A 10558-nucleotide genomic window follows, 5' to 3' on the forward strand; every position below is an offset into this window, starting at 1 on the left:
CTGGAAAGCCCCTATACTACCAAATGTTGGAGGATCAAATCTTCAGACTTCTGGCCCAGAATCATCTGACAGACCTTAGTGATGCAGAATTATTAATGGCTGATTACTCTGTCTAGGCAGAAATAATCAGTCAGCTATTCTGCAAGTGTGTCCTTTTTTGAACAGTAATTTGTCTGTAGATGGAAAGAGGCAATTCTTGCCTAGTAGCTGTCACCGCACAACTGGAGTAACTCCAAGGATGCTCAGTTTCTTCTTAGAATCCACAACAGGAAGCTGTCAGGAGCATACAGGTCTCTAATCAAAATGAACATTAATATATAAATATTTGTAACATCAATTCTACGGACTTCTGACGTTTTGAAAACCAACTATCCATGTAAGGTAACCTGGACTGTTGTCTGTTAACTCCTCTCAGCTATTTCTAAATAAAGTATGGAAAACACCCTAACAATAAACTCAAAGCCATGAATTTGCTATAGTCCCTTAACTCATAGGCTAACCGTCTCAGATCAGTTAAAAAAGTTAAAGAAGGACTGGGTCTAAGCCTTGTATTCCTAAATGTGTTATACAGGCACAATGCCTATGAGAGTATCAATATTCACCTCACTTTTATATCAATAAGAAGTTCATACCAATGAAAACCTTAAATTTGAAATCAAAGTAAATTTTGTACCATTTAAGAAATTACCCTCATTCTTAATAGAGGAGTAGTATACAATTGTGTAAATGAACCACATTTTCTGTATCCACTCTTCTGTTGTGGGACATCTGAGTTTTTTCTGGCTTCTTAATATTATAAATAAGGCTACAATGAACATAGTGGAGCATGTGCCCCTCTGTTATTGTGGGTAATCATTTGGGTATATGCACATGAGTGGTATAGCTGAGTCTTCAGATAGATCAATGTCTAATTATCTGAGAAACTTGCAGGTTTATCTCCTACTAGTTGTACAAGTTTGCAATCCCACCAGCAATGGAGGAGTGTTTCTATTTTTTCACATCCTTGATAACAGGTGCTGTCACCTGAGGTTTAATCTTAGCCATTCTGATTAGTGTAAGGTAGAATCTCAGGGCTCTTTTGATTTGTATTTCCCTGATCACTTAGGACTCTGAGAATTTTTTTAAGTGATTGTCAGCCATTTGAGATTCCTCTGTTGTGAACTCTCTGTTTAGTTCTAGACCCTCTCTGTTTAGTTCTAGACCACATTTTTTTGATTGGGTTGTTTGGTTTCCTAGTTGGAACTCTTTTTGAGTTCTTTAAATATTTTGGATATTAGTCCTCTATCAGATGTAAAGTTAGAGAAGAATTTTTCCCAATCAGCAAGAAGGAGCATGTGTTATGGATTTTATACATGGTTCATTATGGTTTTTTTTTTATGTTTCTATGGAATTCAAACTGTAAGACTGTTGTATAGCAGTCTTACTTTCTAAGATTGAAGTTTAGTTTTCTGGGGGCCAATCCTATCTGTTCTTCATTTTTGTTTGGTTCTTCTTCTTGAGGCAGCAGAGGGGACGAGGGTTGGTAGGATAAGAGTTGGTCTTGCAAGATGTTTAAGGTTGCTGTATAATAATAAAACTTTTACCTATCTTTAGTCTAAGTCACTTTGCTTCAGTAGCTGGCCTGCATTTGGTGTTCCTCTGAGTTCAGAAAGTGCAGTTTCTGGCATTTAACACCTCATTGTAAAAAGCAGCATAGTAAGTAAAGGGTTAATAATACTACAGCATTTTCCCTTTTATTCAGATGCCTCTTGCTTATCAAGCTAGGGAAAAGTTTGGAGCAATAAACTTCTATTGAACCTGGAGAAAATAATCACTCTCCCAAAAGAAAAATATTTTATGTAAGCAAATAAGCATGAACTCTTATAAATTCATATACAGATTCACACATGCACATTTATACATTTCCATTCAAGCCAAATGGGTCCAGCTTATATACATTCTCATAATTACATACATACACACACTCAGACTTACATATGCATTTGGATCAAAAAAAACAAAAACAAAACAACAAGCAACACTGCAGAAAGAACTCCCCTAATCTGAATAAAATAATGAGTTCCAATCTTTATTGCATAATAAAAGGGAAACCTCCCCTTTTATTGCTAAATGAATTAAAGCCAAGTCTACATATTTTTTTAAAAAAGCTTTTTTTTTTCTTTAATTAGACTGAGCCTTCCTGGCTATTAAGGAAAGAGCTGTTCTGTCCCATGATAGGGAGAAACTTGCCTGCTCCTTCTGCTCTCTCTGCAGATTCTCCTTTTTTCTGATTTCTCTCTTGATTCTGGACATTTCTTGCTTAGTTTTCTTAAGTTGCTTTATAATTTCTTTTTTGTTGTTTTGTTTTGCTTTTGGTTTGGGAGTTTTATATTTTGTCTTCTTTTTGCTTTTTGAGACAGGGTTTCTCTGTATAGCCCTGGATGTCCTGGAAATCACTCTGTAGATCATACTTGCCTTGAACTCAGAAACCCACCTGCCTCTGACTCCCAAGTGCTGGGACTAAAGGTGTGCACCACCACTGCCCGGCCTGCCTTATCATTTCTAAACTATTTCACTCTGTATTTTCCTCCTAGTCTTGCTTTCTCCTCAAACTCTAATATCACAATAATGCCTTTACTCTTGTTATCATTACTCCTAATTCTATACCTTATGTCTAGGTTCTTTGTGAGTTCAGTTCTATCTAAAAAGTGTTCTCTTCAGTTCTGTCTAAAATGTTCTCTTCAGTTCTGTGTAAAAGGTGTTTTGTCTAAAAGGTATCTTCAGCTCAGTTCCATGTCTTCTCTTTGCCACAGCACTTATACATCTTTCACAATACATGATCATATAGTAAATAGTTCACCACAGCTTTACAGATGAATTCAAATCAGAAATCAAATAAGAAGTTTAAAACAGAAAACGTTTGCATTTGTATCCATTAGGAGTAATTATGTGGCTAACCATTCATCATTTGTCACAATACTACAGGTTCATGTAGAGTTAAAAACCAGAACATCTATGACTAAGTAATTAGTGACGTTTTGTAAGAATAAAGCCACTCAATACTTTGTGTCCTACCACTTATAGTAAATTGTTAGTTCCCTTTTTAATACCTATGGTTAATGGCTTTGCAAGCTCTTGGAAAGTGTTATGAGTAGTAGTGCCTGATTGCTATCTCAGAAACATTAACTCATAACACTAAACACTGGCAGAAATCTCATTGCAGTTTTGGCTACCAGAAAGAATTTAATAGCATTGTATTATAAAGGAGCTAAAGATTACTATATTTTTAGGAACTCCTATAGGATCATCATTAAGGATTAAGAAATCATCGAATTATCAATATAACTACAAGACATTATATCTTCATCTAAAGAGATCTGTTCGAAAGGATGGGCTGATACCTAGTGGTTTTCATATATATTTAATAACAATAAGAAAGCATATAAATAGCAGGAATCAATCCTAAAATAAATGTCTCCTGGGACTTGCCTACAAAAGAAAAATATATCACAGAGTTTTTTTTAAATCTAAGGCAGACCCATCTCAGGAAGATCACCTGCTAGTTTTTAGCTTCTCCTTGTCAGCTAATGACCCTAGTTCAGGAATGAAATTCAGAGATTTAAAAAAAAGGTCTTTATGGATTTTCATGAATATAAAAAGTATCATAGTAGAGTAACATATTTAGTGGAATATTTAAATTATATTCAAACCCAAAGATCTCTAATTTCTGAGGCTTATTTAAGGAAAAGTAGCACTTACACAGAAACTTAGAATTGTTCATAGTACAAAGATAACTGTAAATGAGCTGAAAATTTCATATTTTGTACACCCTCCTTAATCATCCCTATGCCTTCTTGTAGAATATCAGCAAGAAGATATGAGGATTTTTTAGTAATGCTTTTTGCTACTGATGAGATCAACAAGAATCCTTATCTTTGACCCAACATGTCTTTGATGTTCTCCCACATTCTTGGCCTGTGTGAAGACACTTTAGAATACCTGGATGAAAGATACTCACCACAAAAAAATAATTTTAATTTTATTAATTATAACTGTGAAATCAGGGCAAGATGCATTATACAACGTACAGGACCATCATGAATTACATCCTTAAAACTGCCAATTAATTTTGGGACATTGAAGGTGAGAATGTATGACACTAGATAAGTTAACAATGTTCATTGCATTCATAGATGCCTAAGGAGAAATCTTGGTCAGCATGTGTTTTTGTGTGTGCTGTTTTATACATATTATAATGGACTTAAAATCAGATCATAGGCACACTCTAGGAAATAGGCAAAACACTTTTCTAGAATGGTCAGACTTGACAAGAATAGTCTAGAAAACAAAAGAAATAATACATGCTATTTATAGAATAATTTTACTATCCTTAATAGGAGTTCTGAAAGGTGAGTAATGTTATTTGTATATAAGTCCAAACTCCCTTAAGGTCATATTCCTCATGTGGATATTGCATCTTCTCTTCTACATCTTTTAGATTTTCTTTGGACCATTTAATCCTAACCTGAGTGACCATGACCAATTTACCTATGTCTATCAGATAGTAACCAAGGACACTTGTTTGTCCCATGGCATGGTCTCCTTGATGCTTCATTTTAGATGGACTTGGATTGGACTGGTCATCTCAGATGATGACCAGGGTATTCAGTTTCTCTCAAACTTGAGGGAAGTAATGCAAAGATATGGGATCTGTTTAGCTTTTGTGAATATGATTCCAGAAAACATGCAGATATACATGACAAGGGCTAACATATATGATAAACAAATTATGACATCAACAGCAAGGGTTGTTATCATTTATGGTGAAGTGAACTCTAACCTAAAAGTCAGCTTTAGAAAATGGAGATATTTAGGTGCACAGAGAATCTGGATCACACAATGGTATGTCATCATAAATAAAAGAGATTTCAGCCTTGATTTCTTTCATGGGACTGTCACTTTTGGACACCACCACAGTGAGATTGCTGAATTTAGGAATTTTATGCAAACAATGAATACTTCCATATACACAGTAGACATTGATCAGGATATGCTCTGGTGGAATTATTTCAATTGTTCAATCTCTAAGAACAACAATAGCAAAATGGATCATTTTACATTCAAGAATACAGTGCAATGGTTAGCACTGAACAAATTTGACATGGCTCTGAGTGAAGAAGGTTACAATTTGTATAATGCTGTGTATGCTGCAGCCCACACCTACCATGAACTCAGTCTTCAACAAGTAGAGTCTCAAAAAATGACAGAACCCAAAGGAGTATTCACTGACTGTCAGCAGGTAAAGTTTCTTACATTTCATTATGCTTAGGTATATCAATGTGATCTTTTAAATGGCCCCTGAGAAACTCACATAAATTTGTTAGATTATTCTTGCAATAAAAAGGTTTCTATACTATAAAACTTCCTAATGAGTCTTTTTACATGGATATGTAATATGCACAAGGATAACATATAATAGGAGACAATATTTTTGTATGAATGTGAGTTTGTGAAAATGTGTCTCAACATTTTATCAAATGAGTTCAATATTTAAAATAGGACTCAAGAATTTTATCATAAAAGCATTAAGTTATAACAAGCCTAGAATAATTTTCTCAAGAGTAATTTTCCCAATAATTGGTACATTTACTCTGATTAATAGTTATTCATTTAACGTAACAATTATTTATAAAACATAAATGATGAAGAATGTGCATTTTAATAAGTTTATGTTCATTTCATATATGAAAACTGTATGTACATGAGTGATACACTACAATTCTTTGTTTCCACAACTTCCAGATATTTAGACTTCCCAATCATTCTAACCTACATGGCTTCAAACACATACATATTCAAGATCACACACATACATACACAGACTCACATTATGTTACTTTTTATTTAGAGAGCATTTATTTGAACAATTTTTGTCTTTAAACATTAAAATGAAGTATATGAATTTTTAATTACCCATGAGTTATATTTTATTTATAAGTACATGGGATTATTTTAATATAGCTATGTATTCTGAAAAACATGAAAAATTAGGGGCCGTTCTCAATTTTACTTTTCCTTAATCGATATGTACATGTAATAATCTGATGATACATTTCATTTAGGTGGCTTCCATGCTGAAGACTAGAGTATTTACTAACCCTGTTGGTGAACTGGTGAACATGAATCATAGGGAAAATCAATGTGCAAAGTATGACAATGTGTGAACATTATTATATCTTAAAGAAGTACAACATGCATTCACTAACAGAAATATTTCTCCAGATTCACGGTTTTCTTTTCAACTTAGAAAAACTTCATTGAATTTATGAGAGTTTTATATGACATGCTGTGTTGATATTTATCAGACAACTCTTTCTTGACTTATCCTACCTTCTCTCCACACTTTCTCTCAATGTCCTCATTTTTTGATTTATAAATCTTGCAAGAAAAACTGATGCCACATAAACATTCCTTTTGAATTAATAAGTTTAGAAAAAATTTAATTGCTATACCCAAAATATAATATTAAATGATGTAATAAATGTTATGTGACTTTGAGGGCATGTCAGGATAATAGAAAATAATAAAGTACCTGAAATTGATAAGAGATGCTGCTTAGCAGAGGAATAAATATAACCATTTTTGTTAATATATCATCAATAAATATATGGATCATTATAAATAAAATGTATACATGCAGTACACATAAACAGACACATACACAGAAACATATATATGTGTGTGTGTATATATATATATATATATATATATATATATATATATATATATATATAACCTCAGGTTCCCACCTCCATATGTAGTGTGACATGCACTGCTGGATTCAGGAAAATTCATCAGGAACAAACAGCAGACTGCTGCTTTGATTATGCCCAGTGTCCAGAAAATGAGGTTTCCAATGAGACAAGTACATGTTTGCATGCAGAAAAAAATTTCCGAGTTCTTCTAATATCTTCTCATTTCTAACTAAAAATGTAAAATGGCCTAGATGGAAATTATAGACCTAAAATCTCTTTGTTTCTGAATTTATTCATTTGAATGGTATCAACTTCTTTTGTATCCTGCAAATAACCTGCATTATCTTCTACAAACAACTCTTTCTCTCACAACAAAGTGGCTATTGATTTTATATTATGCAGAAAACATGTATGGAACATACATCTGTATTGATTTTAAACAAAAATTAGGCATAATCTATCCATAAGTTTAATCCTTCATGATTCTTTGTACAAAGTAACTAGACTACATGAACAATCGACAACCATTCCCTCTGATTATTCAGCTTGGTCCCTGACAAAGACCAGATGCTTAGGGTCACAGCTGTTGTTTAATGAAATACATTTTAAGAGCATGGAAGATTTAAAGGATTAAGTAGTGATTGTCAAATAATTAGAGCAAGAGCGAAGATTTCAACAATACACCCAGAGATATGATAATGCATATCAGCAATGACAGCTTACATAAGAAAAAGGGATGAATGTGAGTTCCAGAAACTTCACGATATGTAGCTTGGAATGCATAGTTGGGAAAAAAGGTATCTTACCACAATGAGAGTGACATGGATAGGTTTGTGATGCATACAGCATCAATAATAGAAATACTCTTAATGCAAACAATATTTTGCATCAGGAAATGCATAGTGTTGTGTCTATGTGAATATAGAGACAAAGGCACAACCCTCAAACCCACCAAAGTTTATACTGCAGTTCATCAACTTGTATTTAGAACTATATCTGCACACTGCACATGTCTGTAAGTACAGAGTTTATGCTTTAAAAAATTAAATATACTGAGATTCTACATGTTGTTATTCATAACACACTAGAAAACAACATGTTTTCTTTCTGCTTAATAAATATTTTTTCTCCTGCATTTTCCATGATGGTGTTTTGTTACATCACAAAGCATAGTGAACAGAACAACCTTACGTCAGTGCTTCCTGCAGCAATAAGGAATGGAATTAATGCTCAATACCAAAATATTTTTGGGGTCTCATCTGAATAATACAAATACTCAATTATTAACTTTATACATATGATATTATATAAGGGTTTGTTGTTGTTCACCAGCAGATACGAGCAGTGTGTGAGGTGTCCAGATGATAAGTATGCCAACTTACAGCAAACCCACTGCCTCCAAAGGGCTGTGTCATTCCTGACTTATGAAGATCCATTGGGGATGGCTCTAGGCAGCATGGCCCTGTCCTTCTCTGTCTTCACAGTTCTAATACTAGTCACTTTTATAAAGCACAATGACACTCCCATTGTAAAGACCAATAACCACACTCTCAGCTACATCCTGCTCATCTCTCTCATCTTCTGTTTTCTCTGCTCATTGCTCTTCATTGGACACCCCAACCAGGCCACCTGCATCCTGCAGCAGACAACATTTGGAGTATTTTTCACTGTGGCTGTGTCTACAGTGTTGGCCAAAACAATAACTGTGGTCATGGCTTTCAAGCTCACTACTCCAGGAAGAAGAATGAGAGGGATGCTGGCATCAGGGGCACCTAACTTGGTCATTCCCATTTGTACCCTAATCCAACTTGTTCTCTGTGGAACCTGGTTGGTCACATCTCCTCCCTTTATTGACAGAGATATACAATCTGAACATGGGAAGACCATCATTATTTGCAACAAAGGCTCAGTCATTGCCTTCCACTTTGTCCTTGGATACTTGGGCTCCTTGGCGCTGGGGAGCTTTGCTGTGGCTTTCTTGGCTAGGAACCTTCCTGACAGATTCAATGAAGCCAAGTTCCTAACTTTCAGCATGCTGGTGTTCTGCAGTGTGTGGATCACCTTCCTCCCTGTCTATCACAGCACTAAGGGGAAGGTCATAGTGGTTGTGGAGGTTTTTTCCATTTTGGCTTCTAGTGCAGGGTTGCTAGGGTGTATCTTTGTCCCAAAGTGTTATGTTATTTTAGTTAGACCAGATAAAAATTTTAGACAGATGTACAAAGATAAATTGCTTTATTGAAACTTTAATAGTATGAAATTTTACATGATATTCAACATATCTTTGCCTTTTTCTTAACAAAAGTAGCACTTAATCATATAAAAATTTTAAGTATTATACAAATTTGAACTTACAAACAGGAGAGCACTGTCCATTGTCATACCAATTACTAAAGTTTATTGAAAATGTTTTCATTTGTAAGTACACAAACCTGCAGATATTGAGAACCAGGGATCTCAATTGAGGAATGGCTACCATCATTTTGACCTGTAGTTTTGTGTGTGAGCCATGTACTTAATTAATCATTAATATAAGGTGACCCTACTGACTGTGGACAGTGCCAACTCCAGACAAGTTATTCTAAAAGTTATAAGAAAGAGGACTGCAGACGACATGGACATGAAGCCAATATTCAGCGTTATTCCATTTGCTTTCATTGAGTGCCTACATTTAATTTCATGCTTTGGCTTTGTTCAATATAATGTGACAAAGGTATATAAGGAAATAAACACCTTTTTCACATGTTTCTTTTGATCATAGTGTTTGTTACAGTGATAGAATCTAAAACATCACCTAAACAATAAATTTCCTCTATTAAGATTTGGAATATCATAGACTCCTGATGCAATAAAAGGCACTGATTTGAAAAGGAAAACAAGAGTGAATGTCAGCACAGTGTGAAGCACAGGGGCAGTAATGCATATTTTGATGGTCATCACAAAAGTGCTGGATTTTAGAATGTCTTAAAATTACTAGGAAGATGTTAAGAATATCACATAGCATACTAAAAAGGGAGCATAGTATGAAAAGGACAAGGGGGTTCAGATTGTGTCTGCAGTATAACACTCTAACTTTATATAAAAACACACAATTTCATTAGGAAATGATTGTGTTTCATTAAGTGAGGAAAACCACTAATGGAAATATCCCACACAAGATCTTTCCCACAATAAGGTCAGTGAAGTATACAAACATATAAATCACTCTAGATGAAGGGTATGATCATTAATATTATCAAAATATGAGTACTAAAGATTATTTGGGTTTCATATTATATTTGAATAAAATCGGGAATTCTACAAAGTCACTAACTCATCTAAGCAGCATTAATTCATGAAAGTTCATCTTCATGTTGATCTGCAGGAAATTTGCCCAATAGTGTGGAATGATGCCCAGGAATCATTAGTCCATGTAGTAATGGCAGCAAGGGTATATCAGCAGTGAGAAGCAATCCTGGGACAAAGTCTCTGGAGCTGTGCCTCACCAGAGTGCACCCATTGCAGCCATGCAAAAGGGTGGGCCATCTCCAGGAAACTCACTTGCCTGCCATTGCCTTTCCTAGATGGCTTCTGTTATTCCTTTACCTCTATTTTTGAGTTTCTTAATCTTAAATTTCCATTGATCTAAGAATATCCTCAAGGATGTTGTGTTTTACAAAAGATTATGATTAGCATTTTTTTTCATTGTTGAAGCATGTGGCACCACTTATTGGTGTTTCTGCTCTGGATGCCACTATCATCACTGACTGTAAGTCATGAACTACATTTCTCCTAATATTTCTCAGGTTTTTTTCTGGCCTTTAATTTTGGAAATGGATTGTGATGTA

General features: G+C 34.5%; 1 pseudogene; it reads left to right on the plus strand.

Moving 5' to 3' along the window:
* The first annotated feature begins 903 nt into the window (after positions 1-903).
* LOC143437503 (vomeronasal type-2 receptor 116-like) lies at positions 904-8973 on the plus strand (annotated as a pseudogene).
* The last annotated feature ends 1585 nt before the right edge of the window (positions 8974-10558 follow it).

The sequence above is a fragment of the Arvicanthis niloticus genome, chromosome 24, assembly GCF_011762505.2.
Source record: "Arvicanthis niloticus isolate mArvNil1 chromosome 24, mArvNil1.pat.X, whole genome shotgun sequence".
Lineage (NCBI taxonomy): Eukaryota > Metazoa > Chordata > Mammalia > Rodentia > Muridae > Arvicanthis > Arvicanthis niloticus.